The following is a 25597-nucleotide window of genomic DNA, read 5'->3' on the forward strand; positions in this document are numbered from 1 at the left end:
AAATGCTACTGATATACTATCAAATGAAAAAAAAAAAAGATGTTTCCACTCATGTAAATAAGGACATATGTAGTAGCTAGATCAAAATATCTTTGAATAGTGAAATTAAGATTAAGGTTTATGTCATTTTTTGTATTTTTTGCACAGGTTTTCTAATATTACCTAGGGTTATTTTTATAACAAAAACAAACAAATGCCACTGAGAGGTTGGCTGGGACTGTGATGTGGAGGATTTGAATTCCAGATTAAGGGGTTTGGATGCATTCTTGGTCAATGAGGAGACACTGAAGATTTTTAAGAAGGGAAGTGATGTGAACAGATTTGTATTTTGAGAAGATTAAGACAGAAATATTGTTATTGTTTAAATTGGATTCAAGCAGAAAATTGACTGGGATTTATTGTAATGGTCTAGACAGGAAGTAATAAGAGCCAGAATGACATCTCTGCAGCATGCATAGGAAAGAGGAGAGACATTTGATATCATGGAGAGGAACAGTCAAGGGGACTTGGTGACAGCATTCAATGTTAGAGTTTGGGAAAAACAGAAACCAACGAGATATAGAGTCAAAGTTATTGGGAGAACGATGATGCTGTTAGCAGGGTCAGGATAGTGAAGGGAAGTAAGAAGAGGAAAAGGGTTAGGAGAAAGGATGATGAATTTGATTTCAAATATGTTAAATTTCTCTTGCCGAAGCGACATCATGTCATTGAGGTTTTATGGGATAATGGCTGCTTTCCACAAAGGAAGTGTGGAGTTCGAATGGTCTCATTGAATGAACGATCTTTCCTTTTCCTGATAACCCCCTGTGGTCAATGACACACATAAGTGCCTGCTTCCTTCCCTGCTTTGAGTTTGGAAACATAGCTCTAGCCCCAATATCAAAGACAATACCTAGGTCAAAGAGTCGCTAATTGATTCCTAGTATTTACATCCAGAACTGCTCTTAGACCCTGGCAACTAAGGTCCGTGCACTGGACTTGGCACTTTTTAGGGTCAGCCTCTCCCTTAGGGTATGAGGAGTCTGCAGAGCCCGGGGCAGGGTGCTCCCCTCCTCACTCTTATACTGCTGCTGGAACCTGAGATGTTCTCCGGGCTTGCTCACTTCTCTTCTCCAATCTGTCCTCCCAAGAATGAGCTCTGCTGCTGTGTTTCCCTTCACCCACTTGGGGTGGCCAAGGGGGGATTGTTTTGGAGGAGGAATATGGATTGAGGTGGGTGTCCACTCCCTGTGGCTAAGGCTCTTTGTGGTAAAAGATGGAAGCAGATGTGGAAAGGAAGAGTGGGCCACGGTATAGGGTCTTCGCTTGTACTTTTGCCATGAATCACACAATATACCTGGCAGAGGGCAAGCAGAAGCAATGTGGAGGACAGTTTAAGGGCACTCAAAATCTAGGAGTATATTAATATTTTGGCTCCTGGTGCTAACATGCTGAGTATACTGGCTGGTAAGGGGAAAATTAGACCCAGACTTTTTACAAGGCATTTCTTCTAAACCACAATTAGAGGCCCACTTGAAGAGTTTCCTTTCCCTTTGTGACTCACAGAAGACTGAAATCACCATTTCCTGTTGAAAGAAACACAAAAAAAGAGATGTATCACACTTTGGTTTACCCTGGTTTTCTGTATGTTGGTCTGATTCCTCAATAAAGAAGACCGTTTCTTTCATGCTTCTCTTCAATCCATGCTTCCTTCCATATCCTTATCACCATTCATAAGCCCCAAACTTCTCTCAAAGAGTAGATTTAACCACTTAAATGACTTGTATAACTACCTCCATCCCCTTTTTAAAAACTCTGTCTCTCCACGGAGCCCAACTATCTTCTTTTATCATGTGGCCCTGAATTTAATGACCACAGCTGATTGGATCAAAGGGATGGCACCTGAGCCAATGTTCCTACCATGTTTACCCAAAAATAAGACTGTGTCTTATATTAATTTTTGCTCCAAAAGATGCACTGGGGCTTATGTTCAGTGGATGTCATCCTGAAAAATCATGCTAGGGCTTATTTTCTGGTTAGGTCTTATTTTCGGGGAAACATAGTAGGTATTAGAAAGCAGGGATGATGCATTGCCTAAGATTCCATGTTGGACCATAAGCAACCACAGGAGGCCAATCAAGATAAAAAGGAGACAGAGGCTAAGATGTAGACGCCCATGCTACCCAAGAGAAACAAAAATGTTGCCCCACTCCTGGATTTCCCAGTTCTAGTTCTTGTCCTTATGTGGCCCTGTTTTTCTTCTCTCAGCTGTTTGTAAAACTTGTGCTTTCATATAGTACAAATCTTTTCTGTAAACTAGCTAAGTGTCTGTTCCTTGTAACAAAGAATCACAAAGACACACTTGTCAACTATACCTGGGAAAACTTAAGTCATTATTCATAAGATTCAATAGTTGACTCTACTAGATTTGGTCATGTTGACCTTTCATCTCTCAGAAAAATATTGGGGCATGAGAGGTTAAACAGCTTGTCAAGGTCACTCAGAAAACTGATACCAGATTTGAGTAAGAAATCTTGACTTGGTTTTCTTTCTTTGTCTATCCTCATACTAAGTTCTGTTCTACAACTCAGTCCTACTTCGTAAATACTGATAATTGAAATGCAATCAATAACTTATCAAAAATACCTACACACCCCTTGGTATAATGTGCAAATCTAATCTTTCCTGGTTAACTAATTTTTTTCTCTCCTTTTCTTTACAGTTAGTCCTTCTTCTTAGCTTATTCTAACTGTTATGCTGAATTAAGAGGCCTGTGAGCAAAGTTTCTGTTTGCATCTCTTTCACCCTTCTGGCTTTGCTAGAAACTGCTTCCTGGGAAGGCACTATAATAAACTCAACTTTATATTCAAACAAATCATTTGGTAAAACTATTGAAACACCAGGCACTTGAACAGTACATCAGAGCTCCCCCACTAACCTCAGGTCTCAAAACTCAGTGGATCCTTACTGTGGACAGTCACAGGTGATGAGAGACATGGAACCATCTTCTTTATCCAGGATTTGTTCGTCTGCTCTGATTTCTAGGAAGCTCTGAGCTGGGCTGCCTCAATTGCTCAGAAGGGATTCTCTGTATATTTGCCATGGATTTTATACAGTCCACTGTGGAATTGCATTTAGCAGAGAATATGGTTGGCAGGCTCTCTCCAACCTGCTTTCCAGATAATTTTGGCTCACATGCAGAGATGTTGCATTATATTTCAACCCTCATAGCAAATATGTAGGTAAAAGGGAAAAGGAAGTTATAGCTTCAGATCTTATGAGACATTTCAGTTCATAAAGTGCGTTGACACAGAACCTTACTTGCTCTCAGAAAGCTCTATGAATGAGATACTATTTTCTCTCTCTCTTTCTCTCTCTCTCTCTCTCTCTCTTTTTTTTTTTTTTTACAGGTGAGCACACAAGCCTCAGAAAAGTTAATGACTTTGATAAATGGCAGAGCTAGTATTTGATCTCCAAGTCAAGTATTTTTTTTGACTGTATCTCACACCCATTCATTCCTTTACTCAACAAACGTTACTTGAGTACCTCTATGGATTGGGCAGTATGCTGAGAACTAGACACACAGTAGTGAACCTCTCTCTCCATCTTGGGAGATCAGAGCAGGGGTGGTGTCCAAACTGAAAAGGGAAGGAAGAAGTGGTAACGGTTATTTGGGCAAAGTGGGAGGACTGGGAGCTTTCCAAGCCAACCAAATTTTTATCTCTAAACGATCCCAATGTACATAAAAAGTAGAAATTGGTCAAGGAAGCTAAGCACTAAATTTCCACAATTGTGTCACCTCGTACTTAAATATGTCATCTCATACTTAAATCTCATACTTAGATTTACTTTTTCCTTTAAGAATCACGTGTCTTTTTAATATCTTCTTTAGAGCAAAGAAATCTTAACACTTCAAAATGGCTTTTTATTTTTTTCACGAACTTAATGATAATTGTCTGGCAATCTGTTTTGACTGTCTCAATGATAATTGAAGATAGAGTTTTGACTGTGTCCCTTTCAAAAGAACTCCGAGGTTGTCCCCCTCTTTCAGGGCTGCTCTTTACAAAGGCTGGGGTCTACTTTTTCCAAAGCCAAGTGGTATGGGTTGCTTACACAGCAACCTTTAGAAAGAGGGCAGCTGGCTGCAGGAACAGGGCCTGTTCCTGGGTATTCCATGGTGTGTTTATGCCGAAGGGCAATACCAACCAGTGAAGCCAAGTCCTGACTCTTCACGACACACAAGACACCTGTCTCCATGGCAAGGACTAACAAAGTCAGGCGGGACCAAATTAACAGCGCGGTTTGGATGTGTTAAAAGGCTGACTTTGCCAGCCCTCAGATAGGCAGTTGTCAGAAAGGAAGAAAGGATATAATTCATGATAAATCATTAAGTCTTTGGAGCATAGTTTCATCATCTTCCTAATGAATTCCATTTTCCACTGGCTTTGAGAAGTCAACACCCAATGTAATAGACATTGCTTTCAGAAGCAGGAGAAGATGGTTTACGACACAGCCTTGAGAACAGCACTAGGAAGAGAGCAGGGAACAGTGCAAGAGCAGGGCACAGAACTGGCCTAGGTTGGATCACATGTAACTGTACAAGAAGGTAAACCCAGGACACTTATGTACATAGGCCGTCAAGGGACATGGTTAAAACTGTATTCAAATATCATTGAGGTAGTTCTTTCTAAGTGAAGTCATTGGAAGTAGCTGGGTTGGAAATTCATGAGGGAAAAACTCAGTACAAAGTAAATAATTGGGGGCTAGGGAAAGAACAGGGGTGTGGGCAGTGCCTTCTTCTGCTTGAATGGCTTAGAAGGCTTCATTTCAGGGTGAGTTAAAATTATAAAACTTATAAATAAATGAATAAATTAAGGTATCAGAAACACTTTTAGTATGACTATTACAGCATTATTATCATTAAAATTAATAAAACTTAGTTCTTACTTTGAAGGAGTTCACAGCTTAGAAAGGGAGATGTAAATTAAAGAATGTTAGGGTATGATTTTAGAGTGTTTTGCATGGAGTACTAAGACAGTACAAAGGGGATTATCTCTGCCTGGGAGAGTTAGGGAAAACTTCCTGGTAGAGGAGACATTTTGTCTGAATCTTGATGGGTGATAGTTTACCAGAATGAAGAAAAAGGAAACACATCCCAGGATAAGAGAACTCATTACCTATTCCCCCATATACCTCTCTTCACTAATTCCTGTGATGAAAATCTAACGTGTTATTTGAGAAAGTTGACCCTTGTTATTGTCAAGGGTAAATTTATCATATTAGAAATAAGAGCCCTAAGGATAGAAAGCAATGTGGTCCAATAGAAATGTAATGTGAGCCACAAATGTAATCTTATAATTTGTAGTAACCATATATTAAAAAAAAAGGGTAAGAGAAAATAGTATAATTTAAATAATATATTTTATTTAACCTAACATATCCAAAATATTTTCATTTCAGCATGTGATCAATATAACCACATATAGGTGATGTTTTACATTCTCTTTTTGTACTAAATTCTTGGAATCTGTTATGTATTTTGTACTCCATAGCATATTTCAATTCAGGCTAACTACGTTTCGAATGCTCAGTAGACACATGCGGTTACTGGCTCCTGTATTGGACACCTTAGAAAACCAGCTTGTAATTTTCAGGGTGGTCTACCCTCCAGGAGGGCAAACTTAAAATGGGTCACAAGGGAGAGGATGAGACTACAGAGACAGGGTGCTTAGCAGGAGTTCAGATGACAAGCTTTGCTTGTTTCCTGATTTTATTCAAAGCTAGCCAGCAAGGTCAGTGCCGGTGTCTGCTGCTCCACCCGTAGAAAATATGTTCAAGTCAAGTTTTCCTGGGAAAATTCTCATTTTTAATTTTATTTAAAAAGCCCACAGGTTATTCTTCTCAGTGCTTACTAATGTTTTTTCCAGCTCTCTTAAAAAAACAGGTCCCTGAAATGTCCTTCACATATTAGCCCCAGTGGACTCTGTCTCTGTTTCATAGAAACGTTGCACAAAAATGAGCTCATGGACCATCTCATCCTGGCCAGAGGCAAGTAGAACTGTCTGGGGCACTAGGAGCAGAGGTCAGAGGCGAGCTCAACGTCCCTGACATAATGAGCTGCTATTTTCAGTCATAGAGACCGGTCAAAAACGGTGGCCAAAACTGACTCAGCTCTGTCTGAGGCTTAACGGAGAAGAGGTCCTTGAAGCTCCTTGGTCCATAGATTAGGATGGCCACGGGAGCCAATCATGGTGGATTTTCCCTCTTATGCTCCTGATGGACGTCCTGACATGTACCCAGACTTCTGTCCCTTGTACACTACCAATACTTAAAAGAGTGCATAGGATGTCACTGCACTTGACCTGGTCTTTTTCTCTAAGGAAAGTTCCCAATTATACTTTTACTCCTGCAAGGTCAAGGGAAGCTATCCAGCATGTGGCTGTAGCTGCCAAATCTGTATTTGAGACAATAAGGACCAAGAAACAATCAGTAGAAGCCACATGCTATCCTTACTGCTTATGAGAGTTGCGTGTGTTGTGTATGGATGCCAAAGGGCTATTTGAAGGATATAAGCTATTTCTATTCGTCCTTTTTGGCAGAAGATAAATCAGGATCTCTGTGAAATTTGCTAGGGGTAGTTAAAAGTCATGTACTCAGGAAAATGCCGTATATGTCTTGATGGATAGCCAAGGCAAGTCAAAATGGAAATACTAAGTAGTTTTTTTGTGTCATCATCGTCATCTATTATTATTATTACTATTGTTGCTGTTTTCTACAGTTTTGCTCATTTCTTGATACTTATATATCTTGATTATTTAAGTGTGTTTACATTCTCTCTACTAAAGGCTTTTAGTTGGCCTAGTTCACCAGAAGAAAATGTGTCTGCAAGTATGTGCATATATGCAACTTCAGCCTTTATTTGAGTACAGGTAAATAGATAAGACAAGTCATTATTAAAATCAGTATAGCCTGGGTCATTACCCAAAACACCATCTGCATGTATTTTATCAAGCCTCCTTCTATTAAAAAGCCATTAAATTACTTCTTGTAAGAAGCTTATAAATTAGCCCATATGACAGATAAATAGGACACCAAATAACTTTGTTTTAATTGTCCCTGCTACCATCCAGTGCCACTCAGCCTATTTATTCATTGACAGCACTTTAATTAAAGATACCCTACATCTGATGTTTGTGGATTGAAGGGTAAAAGTAGGACTGCAATACTGAAATAAGAGGCTGAATTCCACATGGTTCTGCTTATGCAGGGCAATTGATAGCATGATTTTAAATATGTACCTCCCTCTGGCGGAAAATGATTTGTTTGTTAATAATTTGAAGAAGTAAGCAAAAGCGGAGAGGATTTTGCAATTGTATTTGCTTATGGAACGTTACTCCTAGAATCTCACTTGAAACCCATCTAAACACATTGTTATTCCAGGGTAAGGGACCTGTATTGTCTTTGGTGTGTATCAGTGAATATTATGTATATGAAGCTTAATCCTCCTTGTTCTCCAAGCCCTCCTCTGTGTGCTACCGTTTGATACCAGTTCTTTTGTAGTTACTGCCTGTGGGAGTTGCCTGTGTTGTGTGTGTATGCTTTGGGGTTAGTTGGGGATGGCCTAGCCAAGAGGCCAGCTAGTGGTTAAGTTCTGTATTGCTGGAGCTAGACAAGGATTCTCATCCAAGACAACAAAAGATGCTGAGGCCACAAGAATTGGTTCAGTCAAAAATAGTATGAATAGAACCAAGGGCTAAATTTCAAATGAGAATGAAAATTAACAGTAAATCTGGAGGGGCTAAATTTGGAGACCAAATCTGGGAGTGTGGAGGCAAGAATTTGGAAGCAGGTAGATTTACCACTGTTGAAGAGAAACAAACTTTCCTCAACCCTCAAGATTCTTCTGGCTGGTCGACATGAGACAGATTAGCAAGAGAAAAATAACCACATTTGATGCATATGTATGGGAACCCCACATACATGACAGAATCAGAGACCCCACATGCAGGAGAGATTCAGAGAGAGAAAGTGGGATTTAGGTATACAAGACATTTTGAGTTAGTAGTGAGGTAACACACCTTGGGGGCTTCAAAGAGTCATTGCAGGATGATAAGAACAGATGTTTAGTAAATAGAACTTTGCCCTTCTGTATACTCATAGAATAGGTCAAAAGAAGACATCTCTTATGGGCAATGCCCCTAATTCAAACTCTTCTAAGCAGTTAAAGGGAGAGGCAGAAGTTTCTCTTGAGCCTGTGGCTAAATTTGCCTTTAGCTCAAGGTAATCTGCATACCACTGAGGCACATCTTGGGGTGGCTTGTTCTGAACCCCCACACCACCTAACTAGTAAATGCAGAATTTGGATAACAAACCCTTGTTTACCATGACTCTAAAGCTCTTTGTATAACACACCATACTTCCTCTCTTCTATTAATAACTAGATTTTAGACTTTGGTCAAGTCATTGAACCTACTGTTTCATAAGTGCAAATATAACCTGACAAGATGGTTATACTCATGAAGAAGTTCTGCAATTATGCAGATGTAAGTCATTATCATCAGATAACGATCCACCTCCCAGGAATATGCACACCTGTATTAAAACAAAAAAGAGAAAGAAAAAGAAAAATGAAGGAAGGGAGGAAGGGAGAGAGGGAGAAAGAAAGAGAAAGAAAGAATGAACAAAAAGAAAGAAAGAAAGAAAGAAAGAAAGAAAGAAAGAAGGAAGGAAGGAAGGAAGGAAGGAAGGAAGGAAGGAAGGAAGGAAGGAAAGAAAGAAAGAAAAAAAAAGAAAGAAAAAGTTGTGTCTACATGGCCTATATAGCTGTGTGAATAGATAAAAATGTGGGCTCTTAGTGGGCTCTTTCATTTTCATATTCCTGAATTTTGATGGACTATTTTTCATGGAATCAAATTTTTAATTGATTGAATTGACTTGTTAATTAAATCAAAGCAGCTAAACCAACCTTGTATAGACACATTGGAAACACACCAATAATCCTTGTTCCTCTAGAATTTTAGGGCTTACAATAGGGAAAATCTTTTGAAAATCAAATTTGCTTTGGCTCTCCATGGGTGGGCGATTGATATGTCATAAAGTTCACCGAGGAGGCTGTAATGGTTCTACCCAGTGGGCAACTTCTATGATTGGCTTCTCTTCTGTGGTTCCACTAAAGAGCACATATAAAACTCCTTTGGTGAGGACATGTAAAATGTAAAATGCAGTTAACACATTTCTTCCACTGCTGGGTAGAGGATGAATTTTCCTTCCTATGAAAAATTAGTATTTCTTGAATGTTTTTATGGACATTGAGACTTGTGTGACTGAACATGTTTCTGTTTTTGCTTTAATTTCCACAAAGTTCTGAGACAAAAATTTTGGCTAACATAAATCAATCATATTACATATACACGCGTGTGCTTACGTGCTTATGTATTTGTGTCTGGCTCCTCCCTCTTTCTTTAATGACTGTTTTTATTTGTATTTTTTCCTGATTTTACTTTTAAAAAGTATTGTATGTTTGTATTGCATGAAAGCTGACTCAAGCCCTATGTGGTATATAGACGTGTAAAGAACTAGTAAAATTTGCAATAGGGTTAAACTGTATACATGAGACCTTAGTACATCTAAGTGATAAATGGAATAATCAGTCATGTGATATTTCATTTCATCATCTGGGTTTCAGAAACATCAAAAAAATAATTTTCCCCTTTCCTCTCATTAACAGAATCCTACTTGTCCTTCATGACCCAGCTTAAGCTCTGCTTTCTTCATGAAGTCTTTTTGGCTGTTCTAACCAAATGACTCTTTTTGGAATTTCCGTAGCACTTTGAGCTCAGAGTGCATAGTTTAACATTTAGCTATGCTGCTTTGTATTTTCCCTTTGTTGTTTCCTCTCCAGCCACACTGGGTCTGCTTATTATCCCTTACCTCTGCCTGGTTCTTTCCCAGCTATGGCTATGTTCTTCCGCTTCCACCTGTCTGAAATGGCCACTCTTGCCTTCTTCTTATCAGATTCTACATACTCACCAGGGTCCATGTCAAATAACTTTGCCCCAGGAAACTTACATAGCCCATGACAGCCAAGGACATGCCTAAATTCAAAGTGCCTGCTATCTATTTTATGAAAATTACTCTTGTACAGATTTTTGGATATCTCCCATGTGGTTCTTATAACTCAATATTGTAATGATTTAAATTTCAAATTTAACTTGGGGAACTACAGAAAATATATGGTTGTTACTAAGATCAAATTCACGTCTATTCCTGTACCCTGTGACAGTGGTCCTCCAAATTAGCTTTGAATCAGAATCACCTGTGGCAGTAAATAAATGCAAACATACAGGCTCTAACCTAGATTGATGATGCCTGAGGTTTTGGCCTGGATACCTAGCCTATTTTGATGCATGGCCAAATCTAAAAACCATCGGTCTATGAGGAGACCTGTGGAGAATAAGTAGGGAGAGTTTATAAAATCACGGAATACTTAAGTTTAGACCTTGCTAGAAAGAGATAGATCAATCACTCCTTAAGACAATACTGCATGTCAGTGGTTAGAGAAAAAGTTTAACTCTTAACAAAATGACAGTTCCTTAATATGTTGCTAGACATTGTGACCCTTTTCAAAGTATGCTTACCATCTCTTTCATCTCTTACTTTATGTTCTGAGTTTTTGTTCTTTTTTGTTTTTTACAACAAAAATGAACCAGGGAATCTATATTGCGATTACGTGAATGCTCACCTGGGGGATTCAGGACTTGTTCTTGTCCAAACTTATATTACTACACCTAATATCTATATTAGTCTGTACCCGGGGTTGCAAGTGATCACATGTCAAATCAAATGAGTTCAAGCCAAAATGGAAATCTATTAGATGGGAGCTTATTGGCTATGGTAGGGGCAGGTTGGCTGTTAACAAACCATTGCTCCTCTCTCATGGGTATGCAGCTGCGCTCATTTCCCATCTTCCCTACAGCTGGCCATGCCCACGTGACTGGGTTCTGCCAATTAAATGTGGACAGAAGTGATATACACCACTTCCAGACCTGACCCATGTATCCGTTCCCTGTGCAATACTCCATTTTCTTTTCCCGTTGTGTCCCTTTGTGGTGAAAGCTCCAAGCACAAAAGAGAAGTGGTGAGCGAGATGAAAGATACCTGAGTGCCTGAGTCACTGCTGCTCAAACAAAAGCCGTCTAATGGAGAGACACAACCACTACGGAACGTGTGAGTGAAATAAAAAAATATATTGTTTTAAGCCACTAAAATTTTGGAATGGTATTAACCATTGAACATGCTGGGTTAGCTCACATAATAGAAAGAATAAAAGGACAAACCAAGTTGTGATAAGGGCTGTTAAGCAATTGGGCTCCTTCAGAAACAACTAAAACCAACAATAAAATGTCTTTACAATTGTCTGTTTACTTTTTTTTAAGAGCACTATTAAACCATCTTCTCCCAGTCGAGACCAGGTGCCATAATTTTTCTCAGGGGAGAGAGATTTACTTGGGATTTAGAAGCAAGTAGGAAAGGATAGAGAAAGGCATTGGATAAGACCCAAGGGGGTCATACTGAAGTTTGGTGCTTTGTCAGTTGGGCCCCTGAGTTAAGGATGGTTTTCTATCTTCCCTGAGGGGGAAGGAAGACAACTCTCTACTAATCCTTTGATAGGGCTTAGAATCCTGAATCTCTGCCTTGAATCTGCTAAAAAATGCAGAATGTTACAGTGACTTAGATAATCAGACCAAAGAGATGTGTATTTTACTCTTATAAATTATTAACATTTTACTTATTTGTACCTTGGCTGCTATATAGAATAATAAGCAGCTTGAGGATTTTCTATCACACTGTTTTTGACTCCATGGTCTTATTTTGACAAGTGGCTAATGTTTTCTCATCGATGACTTACTGATTTTTCATGTCTTCCTCCCCCCACCCACAAATTTTATTTGGATGTATGAATTCTGGTTTAAAATTCTGTTAAATTTTAGAAAGAAGGCACACGATTGTTTTAGAGCACGCCTAAATCAGGAATGCCTCTTTTTTCTGGACTAGATCATATTTTGCTTCTTTGGATTTTATTGAGATGGGTATTTAAAAATATTGATAATCATATACTGATCAAAGAGGTTTAATATCTCTTGTTCTCTACTAAATACTTTACAATGTTAATGAATACTGAACTATTACCTGCTCTGCCTTTAACTCTTTGTTGATGACAGGAAACTACAATAGCCAAAACATTCCCATTGCCCCAGGACCCAAAATGGAACACAAACAAAAACAAATGAATCTCAGTGTCTTACAAATGAACCACATACAAGAAAGAGGATGGGGAAGGAAAGAGCTAAGTAAAATCTTGGTAAACAGTATTGCAACTGAATGCTGTAAAGTTAAACATAGAAAGCACTGTAAACAAATCTGTGCCCTAGACGGTGAATTTGTTGTGCAAAGAGATATGGATTAGCAATTCTGCAACTTCTTTTTTCATTAGTTTCAGATGCACAAAACAATGCAACAGCCAGATATCTACACCCTGCACAAAGAGACAACCCCCTTCCCCCAATCCACCACCCCTCCAATACCGTACATAGCTGCCACAATTCTACCGACTCTACTCCCCACGCTGCACTCCACCTCTGTGACCACATATATACACATTTAATTATAGTTGACACTCCATACGATTCAGCTTCGGCGTCAGGTGTACAGCACAGTGGTCAGACATCTACACAGTTCATTAAGTGGTGTGGTCCCCCCAACAAGACAAATGCCCATCTGACCCCCCACTGCAACTTTTTTATTTGTATTCTACGACTGAATATAATGCCATGATAATGAAAGCCAGGTTTCTTATTGTCAGAAAAAAGAACTTGCAAATAAGTAAAAGGAGAAGGCCAGAGAAAATGCTGTATTATTGAACTGGAATCAGAGGTATCAGTATGAGGTCCTGGTTTTAATATACATGGAAATAGGTATGGGTGTATATGTATCAATGGGTTAGAATATATCCGTATATTTCCAGTTCTGCCACTGAGAGTGCTTAGAGGTAATAAGAACCCAGTAGTAAAAAACACCCAGGTCCAAGAATTTGGTTTCTTAATACCATTCACCAGTTACAGGATCCAGACTCCTCAGAGAAATGTCCAATTCAAGGACTGGGGTCAGGAACATACATGGTGAGCCTAGAATATTTTATGAGGCTGGCATGTAAGGAAGTGACCAATAGCTGATGGGAGCATGTCAAGGAGTCAGCTTAAAGGAATTCCAAATGATATATCTAAGACAGTCTATGTAATCAAATAGATAATGATAATAACGGCTTAAAATACACAGCATAAGATAAATATCCACGAGTCCATACAGACATAAATAATTAAGCGGTGGAGAGGGGACAGGTCTTTAAGTTGAATTCCAATTAATAAGTAAGGAACATGTGGTGGGAATAAATGTCTGAGAAACTGTCAAACCAAGAGAAGCCTAGGGAGACATGGCAACTGACTGTAATAGGATATCCTGGATTGGGGTCTGGAATAGGAAAGGACAGCAGGTGCAACTAAAGAAATCTGAATAAACTTTGGACTTTAGCTAATAAGGGATAAATATTGGCTGATTAATTACAACAAATATATTCATGTAAGACGTTAACAATAAGGGAGACTAGGTGTACAACATATGTGTGTTTTAAAATTGTTCAAAAATAGACTATTAAAAATTTTTTTTAAATCATCATTTGGTAAATACCATAGTAGTAATTGTTACAGTCAAGCATTGTCAGTGGATGTTAAAATCAGTGGGCAAAAATATGAAGAGAAATAGAACATGTAATGCAGTTTCAAAGTATCTCAGGATGAAATGCTTTTTAACTACAAAGGGAAAATAAGTAACATTATAGTGGAGAAATCCAGCAGACAACACCTTATCCAAATGATTAAAGGTAACATCGCCAGTAATAAAACATCAACAGACTGTCCCTCCTAATAGTATGAAATGTCCCTATAGGCAGTGCTTCTGAAGTTTTAGTGTTTATATGAATCACCTAGGGATCTTGTTAAACATGAAGATGCTGGTTTAGGAGGGATGGGGCCTGAGATTCTGAATGTCTAGTGAGATCTCTGATGATCTGACAGCTGCTGTCAAGTGGATCACACTTTGTAAATCAAAGCCTGTAGGAAAAATCTGTCACTTTTCCAGCAAAGGGGGAGAGCAGGTAGGGGTGGGGTGGAAGGAGAGTGTTCTCTTCCCTTTTATGACCTTTCTCCAGGTTTTCCTTTACCTTACTTGAGATACAAAAGGATGCATTTCTTTCCTCAATGCTTTGTTTGCATCATAAATATCCAAAGCTCGAATAGGTATTATTTCTAAGAAAAAGCTGTAAGTCAGGGATTCGCATGTGAGAAGAGTTTTCATTTCTCAGAACAGATAGGTAGCACATCTGTTTTAGAAGAAGCAAGAAATCCGCATATACTTTACTTAGTAGCAATAGGTGGTAGTCTCCGCCTGTTAATATTATCTGGTGTCCATGACTAGGAAACACTTACGCGGTGTATGGGAAGGACATATTAAGGCACCGTTTAGGGAATGACCTTGAAGGTCTATCACAGCTACCATGAAAGCCCAAGAAGTGCATTAGCACAAACACCGAAGATAAACTTTCCAGCAGCTTGGGGCAGTGCATAGGAGAACACGCAGCAGCACTGTACACTTACCTGCTGGTGTTACTTCAGATGGAATTTTGTGTCCTCACAGAATTCTGAATTTGGTGGCAGTTCAGGCTTCTCAGTAGTCAGCTAGGTTGCTGCTGGCCTGGCCAACGTCCCTAACATTCCCATTTCAGAGATAACAGCTGCCTAATGATGGAGAACTAAAGGACCCTCTTCAGCAGGACCATTTGAAAGAGCACTTGAGCCATTTTGTTCTTGGCCTTGGGAGTTGGACTGAGAAGATCCTCAATTATAAGCAAACGCGAATGGCTTTGCTCCCTGTTGTGATTGCATGTTTCAGGGTCATATAGGAATTCATGAGAGCTCAGCAATCCTCCTCTAAGAAAATGAAATTGGGGAGGGAGAGTGTCCAGCTGTCAAGATTTTGGTCAGCCCCTGTGGAGGCTCCCTCTCTGCTAGCTGCTGGCACCAAGTCAGAAGTGGCTGGAGATAGTATATTTTTTATTTTCATTTTTTTGTTGTCCCAGGACGTTTTGTCTGGCTCCACATAACAGTCTCTACTTTCAATCCTTTTGCTCTCAGCAGGCTTTCCTACTGTGTTCTGTCATGTTTGAATCAATGATTTGGAAAATCTGCCTGGCTTTCAATTTAGCCCCGTTCCCCCTCCCGCCCACTGTAATCTTGCCTCACCAATTACCTTCGCTGATTTTGTGTCTTGCATCTCACAGACAAGTGATATTTCACCTTTCACATAATGCTAGAGACCTTTTCCCTGCATTTATCAAGATCTCTTAAGGGAGGTGACGCTTTCCAAATTTTGAAGGATAATCATCTCTAATCTAGAATTCTATTCTAAGTCAAACATCCAATCACTTTTCCCAAAAAGAGTCAATAGTATTTCTGAAAAAGTATTTCTTGAAAAACTCTTGAAGGTATGATGCACTAAAATAAAGCATAAAATAAAAATATAAGACTCTGGAATCCAGGAAACATGGAAACCAACACAGAAGAGGACTAAAAGGAATAGCTAACATGATGATGAGGAAAAGTCCCTGGATGGCAGCTGTAAAACAGACCTGACGATTGACAGTCTGGGCTGGAACAAGAGAGGAAAGGACCCACAGAGGAATTAAATTGAACTATCTTGAGAGTTTGGAAGGAGGTAAAATATGTGTGCAGGAAGGGAAGGCATGTAAAAATCTTCCATCTACTAACACGGGACAAGTTAAGAAAGAATACTGTACACATGCTGTGAAATATGAAGAAGCAAATAGTAGGAAAACAGCTAAAGGAATTAGAAATGTTTGCAGGTGTTTGCCTCTGAGGATGAGACCTGGAAAGAAACACAAAAAAAATGGCTGTTTTTATTGAAAGCCTTGGAAAACTGTCCATATAATTAATGTATATATGAAAATGTCAGACATTGATTGTTTTTATTTTCAAATAAGTGGGTGGAGTGATTTACTTCAAGGGATAAGTAACACTGATAATGGTCTTAAGAGTCAGGTGACTAAAATAATTCAATTCAAAAACCAGTTACTAAGCATGTGCCTATGGAGACAAAGACAAATAACATTTCTTCCCTCAAGGACCTCAAAATCTAGGCCACATTAAGACTTGCATACAAATACTATGATGCAAAATGTGATAAGAAGCATTGCAAATAATGCCCTGGGGAGTATAGAGGAAGGAGCAGTGACGTCAGAGTAGCTGGATTTGGGAAGGATGTGAGGAGAGTTGCATGTGAACGGCATTGCCCAATACCCTGTGTGAACAGGTTTCTTTTCCAGTTCTTGTTCCTCTTTTTTTTTTTTTTTTCATTTGAACAGAATGTAAATGATAAGGAACCTCTTTCTTAACTCTAAAATAACCTTTGGGTTAGGAGAGATAGAAAAGGGGAAGAGCACTACAGATGAAGAAGAAACTATAAAAGACTTGCAGGGTGACAAAGGGTGTTTGAAGAGAATGGCAAGTATTACATGAGAGTATAGAGTCCATGAAAGAGACCTGACCTGTGCTCAGTGAAGAACAGTGACTGTTCAGAGAAAATCAGTCTATTCAACCAAACTAAATGAATGAGATCCTGAAAGTAAACTGGTTCCCGGTGGGTCCTGGGCAAGCGTTGCGGCCGTCCTTGTAGTCCCCAGTACCTAGCTAGTGTCTGGCATGAGATAAGCAGGCCGAGTTAATAGAATGGAAATAGCCATCTGTCTTTCGAAGTAAATGCAAAGGGACCATTCCCTGAAGGATCATCGCTAATGATACAGCAACTAGTAACAGCAATGCTGATGACTCACAGTTACTGAGTATTTAACATATGCTGCATCGAAGCGAGCACTTCATGGAATCATCCTGGTTTCCCTAGGTGGCAGGTATTATTAACAAGTTTATTTCATAGGTAAGCAAAAGTGAGAGTTACAGAAGTTGGGTGGTGTGTGGATTTTGACACAGATACCTTTCTTCTCTTTATTCTAAGTTATGTAGGTGTTTAGATCACCCATTTATAAAATTGTGCAACATTTTTAAGGGAACATGACATTGTGATAACACTTTATTTTATTCTGCAAGGAGCGCAAATTGTTGCATTTCATTTAAAGTTGGCCACAGAATTACGTAAACATGATCCAATTATGGTTTAAAATAGTACGTATATCTATCTGGAAGAAAATATAGCATACTATATTTCATTAAATCTAAGATGGTATCAAAAGTATGATGAACCATCATTTCATATACCACTTAGAAATAAAATTGCTGCTCACTAAATGATGACATGCCACCAATTGTGAGGCATCATCCCATTTTGGAGATGTTAAAATGTTAGAAAATGTCCATCTTATAATAAGTGAAATATGCAGATTATAGGGTACTTATACATGGTTTAAATTCTCTTCCTTATAAATTTCAGCCAAATACTTCTTTATACTCTCAGAGAATTAGAGACACAAAGAGATATTTTGGGAAAAAAAAACTAATGAAATAAAGTGATTAAGAGACTCTCATGTTTTAATCACTTTTATCTCACTAAATTTTTTTAATTTAAAAAAATGTTGATAAAACAATATTAGGAGATAGAAGGGGCTCTGGCAAATCTCGGTAAAGAGGTTAAGGAAAAAATAACACCATTGCATAAATAGAAACTATATTAAAAGCAGCAGCAAAAAACGGGATGGGTATTCCTCAAAACATTTCGAACTTCAAAAGTGTCATGTCGGTGACATGACATTCAGGCTTGAAGATGTCATGAAAGAAAATATAATTAGAGAGCTGATAGATATGAAAGATAAAGGAGACTGAACAGTCATATAATTAGTGTATCTGAGTTGTAGAACACATAGAAATGGAAGGATATTCAAAGATAAAATAGAAGAAAAATCTCCATAAATAAAGGAAACAAGAATTTCTAGGATGTCACGGTGGCAGATGAGCCCTACAGACATAGAGACAGAAGAAGCAGTTCACCTTTAAGTGTAATGTGGTCTCAGAGCTTCCCCATTGCCACTGCAGTGTTCTAAGACCAAATATACATACAAAATTCTATACCTATCCAAGATATTGGTTTAGCATAAATGCCACAGAATGGTATTTTCAAGCAAGAAATGAATCACAAAATATAGCACTCATGGATAGAAGAAAAAACAAAAACACAAATGCAAAAATTTCCTTGATGAATAAATTCAGCCTCCCAAGAGATACATCAAATAAAGAATTCAGAAAAAAAGAAGCTGTGCCTGAAAGCATTGTCAAAGAACATAGAATCAATTTAAATATGGTTTGAACAACAGTAGAAATATGATGACAGACTGAATGTAAATGTTGAAAACCTTGACAATGTAAAATTAAAATTTGGTGCATAGATACATGACAGTATAGGAAAGGCGAGGCGGAGAGAGTGTAGGCGGGGAAATGCTGTCATATTTCATATCGGGAGATATTACATAGCATAAATATTGCCTAAAGTGGAAGAAAGTAAAGAAATAGAGCTTTAATACTCAATATTAAATTATAAATACAATCACTAAGAAAATTATCATAAGGAAGAATAAAAACAGAAACAAAGTAGATAAAATACCACGTAACAATGTGTAGAAACCAAAGAAATTTTAAAAATACATATAAATACATATAACAAAAATGGTTTTAGAACCCAACTTTCCTATTATAATAATGACTATAATAAAATAAAATTATCTTTTTAAAAGAAAAAAAACATTTGCAGTTTGGATTTAAAATGAACTACAACAAAAACAATCAAATAATCCATATGGTTAAAATATAAAAACCCCAAAACAACCTACATGTCAATTAGTTGGAGGTTGCTTAAATATATTTCAGCCCAACCATTCCGCAGACTACTCTTACAGTGGTCAAAAAGAAGACAGATATCTATCTATCTATCTATCTATCATCTTCCATTCTTTCATCCATCCATCCACCCATCCATCCATCCATCTAATATATATATACACTTCTCAACTGTAGGACTTTCTACTTCATATATATATACATATATATAGGTATACATATACATATGTATACCTATATTTGTGTGTGTGTGTGTGTGTGTGTGTGTGTATATATATATATATATATATATATATATATATATATATATATATATATATATATATAAAATACCAGGGGTGCCAAAAAAATGTATACAAGTGGCTACTTTGGTCAACGTTGCTCAAGCAGCAGTTCACCATAATCAGAAGTGTCTGGACGCTGATGATAATGACTTTGAGCATCTCTTGTAATTGCAGAAGTCAAACGTGACTTGTATTCATTTTTTGTTATCGGTGTATATGGAGTATTACAAATTTAATATAGTTTTCCTTTCTTAAAATGTGTATACATTTTTTGGGCACCCTCTGTATATATGCTAATACGCAGATGTGGTTAAAACAGTCTGTTATCTGAAAAGAATAAGTTGCAGATAATTTATAATAACATGAAATTGTTTGATTAAGGAAATTTATAAATGAATAGAAAATTTTGGAAGGATGCCAAGAAGCTATTATATTATGTCTTGAATAATACAATCCTATTATATCTTTCTGACTATTTAAATTTTAATGATGACCATATATTACTTTTAAAATTAACTTTAAAAAGTAAAACTTGCTTTCCATTTAAAACAGAAAATGTTTTCAGCCAATTTTTTTTTTCCATTCCACTATAAAACATAATGCTGTCATTGCAGAGTTAATTATAAAACAATGACTAAAAATAGCATAATACAACACAAGTTCGTTTTCTGTTTAAGCTAGCTAAATTAATGGAATTTTGTAGAGAATTTAGCATATGTTCACCATTTATATATATTTTCCCACAAAAAGTACAGTCACAATTTAAAATCAGATGTTGTAAGGACATAAGGTGTGTTTTAGAATTTTTGTTTGCTTTTTAAAATGGAACAAATCTCCAAAAATAACAATTTTTTTCATATCTTACACAGAAAGGAATTTTCAAAGTATATAGGAAATTTAAAAGACCAAAGAAAAAAACACTATTAGAAATATTAAGAGGATTGCGGGTAATTTTTTTTCCCTTAAACTATCTATATTAAAAGTTCTACAAGTAACATATAGCATTTTTTTTTTTTTTACACATGTAGCATTTTTGCAATGGGAAGAAAAAAATGATAAGAAAGAGGCAAAAGCCTAGTTTTGGTATAGAAATTTCCTTTAAAAAAATCATATACTTCTCAACTGCAGGACTTTCTACTTCCTTTTTGGCTCTCCTTCCCTTTCTCCCTTCCTTCAAGCTTTCCAACTGAAACCATCTGTTGAACCCCTAACAAGTGTAGTTTCCATGTAAGAGTTTCTATTTCAATGGTGGAGAGAGATGTACCACTACGAATAACACCAGTGTAATTTAGTGTGTGTCAAATAGAATGTTGAGAGACACAGAAGAGAGTTTGATCAATTATTTGGTCAACACTATCTTAGTGTTTTGTTAGAGGAAACCCAACGAAGAGCAACCTGCTTTAGCCCTTGAGTTTGGAACGACTTAAGAGATTAAGACAAAGAATTCAAAAATAATCCTGGAAATCAAAATTTTAGGTCTGGGAAGCTTAGAGATAATGTAATGGGAGACATTTGAGCTGAATCTTGAAGAAAGGTGACAATTTTACCAGTCATTTAAAATAAGGGAGTTAGAGATTCACAGCCTAAGAAACTACTTAGCAGGAGTTAAAGATACACAGTAAACCATACAGTTTGGCCAAAGGACCTGCTCTGTGGCCTGGTGGGTGTGAAGGTGATATGCCTGCAATTGAAGACTGGGGTCTGCTTGTCAAGGAACATTAAATGTCACTCCAAAGCCAAAGACTCTGAATATTATCTAAGTGATTTGGTGTTCTGTGAGATTGGTGGGTAATGATGGAAAGCACAAGAGATTTTACAATCACAGTGATAGGAGGTGAACAGTCCTGAGGTTTTTGTGTATCTCAAGAAATAGAGTTTTTCAAAGCTTCGAAATGCTGTAGTAGACAATGAGAAGTCTCCACAGGTTTAAAATCGGGGAAACACATAAAGATAAATAGACTGTGAAGTGAATGAAACTTAAGCTTCTGAGATCTTCACTTACCAAGCCCCAAGGAGGCCCCTCCTGGAAAACTATATATTCTTCAGACACCACAAAGCTTGATTCTGCCCCTACTGACCGTATCTATGCTCAGTATGGTGACCTGCATATAATGAACGCAAATAATGGTGATAGTCTATTGAGTAAATTATTTCTCTAAGTTACTTTCTCTTCTTTTCCCCCTAACTCTCATGTCTCTGCCTTCTCAGTGAACAGGAAAATCAGGAGCATGCAGTAATACCCTTGGTCAATAATGGTCACAGGTGTTAACTTTCTGGAGTTGATGTTCTCTTCCTTGCCATTCTCAACAGCAAGAAAACAAGAGTGAGTGGCCTCTGCAACACCTGGGCCACAGTCTTCTGCTTTCAGACCCTGTTCAAGCTGGAAGTCCATCAGTACCTTGAACATGCCAGGCTCTTTAACCCCTCAGGTCCTTTCTGTCAGCTGTTTCTTCAGTTTATGTTTAAAACTACAGTTTATGTTTAAAATCTTTCTCTTTACTCTGTCTGGGGGCTGCTTTTTCTTGTTCTTAGCATCAGCTTCAATGTCACTATATTTGCTCAGATAGATGTACTTTGATCTGACCATCTGCAGCCATAGCTGTTAATCTCAAAATCTCAATGGCTTAAAGAAACAAAGGTCTATTTCTCACTCACCTTTCAGGCCCAAGTGGCCCAGAGAGACAGTTCTACTCATTGTAACCATTCAGGGGCCTAGGCTGATATTTGCCCCATTTCACTGCATGTTCCTCCAGTATCCTTGGTAGAACAGAACAGTGAACGTGGAGAATTGTGCTGGTACAGCAGCTCCTAAATATACCCATGTGGAAATGACACACCTGCCCTCTACTTTTGGGCCAATGCAAAGGAACACGGCCAGGCCTAAAATTAAGGAGCTAAAAAGTACAATTGACTCCCACATTTGGAAGGAGAGGAGAACCAAAAACATTGGCACTCATGTCAGCCAATCACCTTATCTAGAACCAGTCCTTTCTCTTTTCTCTATCTCAGTGTTGTGTTTGAGAAAATCTGATGAAGAGCAACCTTTTTTTACCACCTGACTTTGGAACCACTTAAGAGATAAGACAAAGAATTAAAAACTAATCCTGGAAATCAAAATTGTAGCATTTTTGATTCCTGAATGCTGAACTGGAGGAAATAGATTAGATATATGGTAACAGAGAGCTTCCTAATATTTAATGCCACATTTAGAGCAGCAACTTTCATAGAGAACTTTCAGAGGGAAGCTGGTGCCTAAGAGGAAGAAAAAACTGCAAAGGTTGAGATATACATACTGAGGACCTGCTCTTAGATTCACCAGTCATGTAAGCTACCCATCTCCCCAGAGGAGGAAAGAATAAGTGGTAGAAGAATGTGAACATGAGAATGCAAGTTACATAAGGGCAGAATGAATCTCTGCCTTGTTCTAAGTTTTGTCCTCAGTTTTTAGCTAAGCAAAGGGCACACAGAAAAGGATTCAATGCCTATTAATTGAATGAAGAGATTAATTAATTAATCAATGGGTATCTGCTAATACCTGAATTCGATTTGCCAGGTATAGCAGTTGCACTGAATAGAGCATAAAAGGCATTGTCCCTGGAATGAATCATATAAGGGAATTAATACGAAAATAATATTAATTAATAAAATAAGTAATATAAAACTATTATACTATTTATCACAGCAAATGACTTCAATTACATCATGCAAGTCAATACTGATAGATGTGTTTATTTTATTGTATATTCTATTACAAATACATAATTATATGCTCAATTATATTATTTACTGTAATAGTTATACTATTCACGTTAAATTACGTTTATAGCATTATATTACTATACATGTATTATTATTGCTATTATATTATTTAAGATAAGGACTATAAACTGACCTGCAATAGCTTAAATTTATCTGTGGATTCCTGAGTTGAAATTAGAATCTCTTCAATATAAATTTTAGGCTGTATTCATTTTGTGTGTGTGTGTGTGTGTGTGTGTGTATCTTCTTGTCCTTTGTCTTAATTTCACTCTAATAGCATCTGCCTTAGTTGAAAGTTCAGAAACAAGTGGAAGATAAGTTTAAAGGGAAAACGGTAAGTTAAAAATTGTTTAAAGGAGAAGAAGGCAAGAAAATAATATAGGGACAACAAACTTCATAGAAAACTCAGAAATGTGATACCACATAAAGATATTCAGCATAGTTATAAAGGATGAGGAAGGTAGGGAAGAAGCAGCAATGAGATTTAGGCTTAAAATAATTCTGAATACAATGACAGCTAACACACACACCAAAATGTAAAAGGCACAAATTAGAGAAAATAGAACGCTGAAGACTCAAAGACTATCTTGTTTCAGCCCCAAAACTCAATGTCAATAATAGAGAGGGATTTGAGTAATATAACTTCACTCGGTAGCCCGGCGTTTTTCTGAGACCATAAGGCTTTGAAACCATACTAGAGTGAATTCGACTTATTCAATAACCTAATTAACATTAACTAATGTATGCCACTTAGTTTCATCAATGAGTGTAAGCCCTTAATGAAGTCAGGGTCATGAGCTCAATATGGAGCAGATGACTTTTATCTGTTGGAGAATATGCATGGTAGTCTTAATCCCGGTTACACCTGTCATAAGTGTATTTGGTTATGAAGGAAATGGAGGTTTCAAGGGGTGGGCTGCAGGCAGGGAAAATATATATTTAAAAAGAAGAACATTCACAGTTTATATATAATCCATCACTATACTGGAAAAACAAATATCTGTGTTGGGAAATAAGTTGGTAGCATTATCTTTATTACAAAGGACAAAATACTATTATTTGCTTAACATCAATAGGTTGTTCAAACCTATATTACCTGTGTGATTCAACACCAATGTTTACCAATATGGAAGTAATTGGATGCTTGCCTATTCTTGAGTGATTTTCATATACTTTTGGCAAGAAAGGTTTGGTATTGTCCAAGTAAATACTAGGTCTTGGAAGTGACCTTGAAACACGATGAATGTACTTGGAAATTGATGAGTTGGAGGTAGTTGTGGGAAGAGGATGCACTTTCTAAAGTTTTGATACATAGTCCAGATTTAAAGATAAAGTACTAAGAACTTCCAACAGATAATGGATCAAGAATATACATTGATAAGTATTTTAAAAACTGTAGGAAAACATTAGATCGTAGAAAATTTAAGTTTCAATGAGAACATACTCAGCCAATCCTGAATTCAGAAGAGACTCAGTTCATGCATCCTTAAATGTGTTCAAAGAAGTTACGGCTCAATAGTATACATGCTGTACATGTAAACTCACATATAAAGTATATATAGCTACGTAAACATGTGTGTGTGTGTACATGTGCATGTGCTTAGATACAACTGAATATCAACGGACAAGATCCAAGTAAATATCCGTATTCAAAGAACGGGTGTATTATATTTTTGTTTATTCTTTTTTAAAGGGATAGCTGCTGAGGCTAATAATTTCCTGTTTAAAGGCTAATCTGATGAGCTCTGAGATTCTGCCCACCTCAGCTTTTTTTATAGAATTACAAGCATTGAGAATGTACCGTGCACAATGTCCTTGACATTTATTTTAAATTATTTAAGTTCCATACAATAATTTCCAACAATTTAAGTCCCAACAATAATTCCATAAACTCTGAACTATTATTGTCTCTATCTATTAGAGATGAGGAGATTGAAGCTGTAAGAGAATTAATAATGTGCTTCATGCTAAAGCAACGTGGACAAAAAAAGGTGTTTGGTTCTATGGAAAGTAACCTCACAGGGTGATCTGATCACAAATTCCTAACTGGGCAGGTCATGGTGGGTAGTCATGCTCCAGGCATGTAACTTTTTAGTAAAAGGTTTATTTTTGCCTTCAGCAAGCCCCGTCCATTGTTTCTGTTCATCTATGTTAACCCACCTTTGAATAACTACCCTCAAGAGGGCATATAATCTTGTTAACCATCCTGTAATCTAGAACCCCCCACCTTGCTTCCTCCCACCTCCATGTAAGCTTCCTTATTTTCCCTCTTTAACTTCAAATGCATGAAAGAAGTTACAAAACTATTATTTTTGGGAATGTTTGAGATCTTACTCCTGTTGTCAGTTGGCTCAAATAAACTCAATAAAAATTCTCTACAGATTTGGACGTTTCTTACATAGACAGGAAAAACTAAATTTTGTCTGATTCCACAATCCATCTTTTAATTCTATGCTATACTCCTCTTTTTACACCTTTTGTCAGAACTGGTAGCATATAAAATTATATCCATGGGTTTAGGTTGTAAAATTTTCAAAATTCAAAAACATTTGTGAAATATAAACCAGTCAAAAACAAACAAAACACTTGATTTTCATAAGTGACAAG

This window comes from Rhinolophus ferrumequinum, chromosome 6 (assembly GCF_004115265.2).
Source record: "Rhinolophus ferrumequinum isolate MPI-CBG mRhiFer1 chromosome 6, mRhiFer1_v1.p, whole genome shotgun sequence".
In the NCBI taxonomy this organism is placed as follows: domain Eukaryota; kingdom Metazoa; phylum Chordata; class Mammalia; order Chiroptera; family Rhinolophidae; genus Rhinolophus; species Rhinolophus ferrumequinum.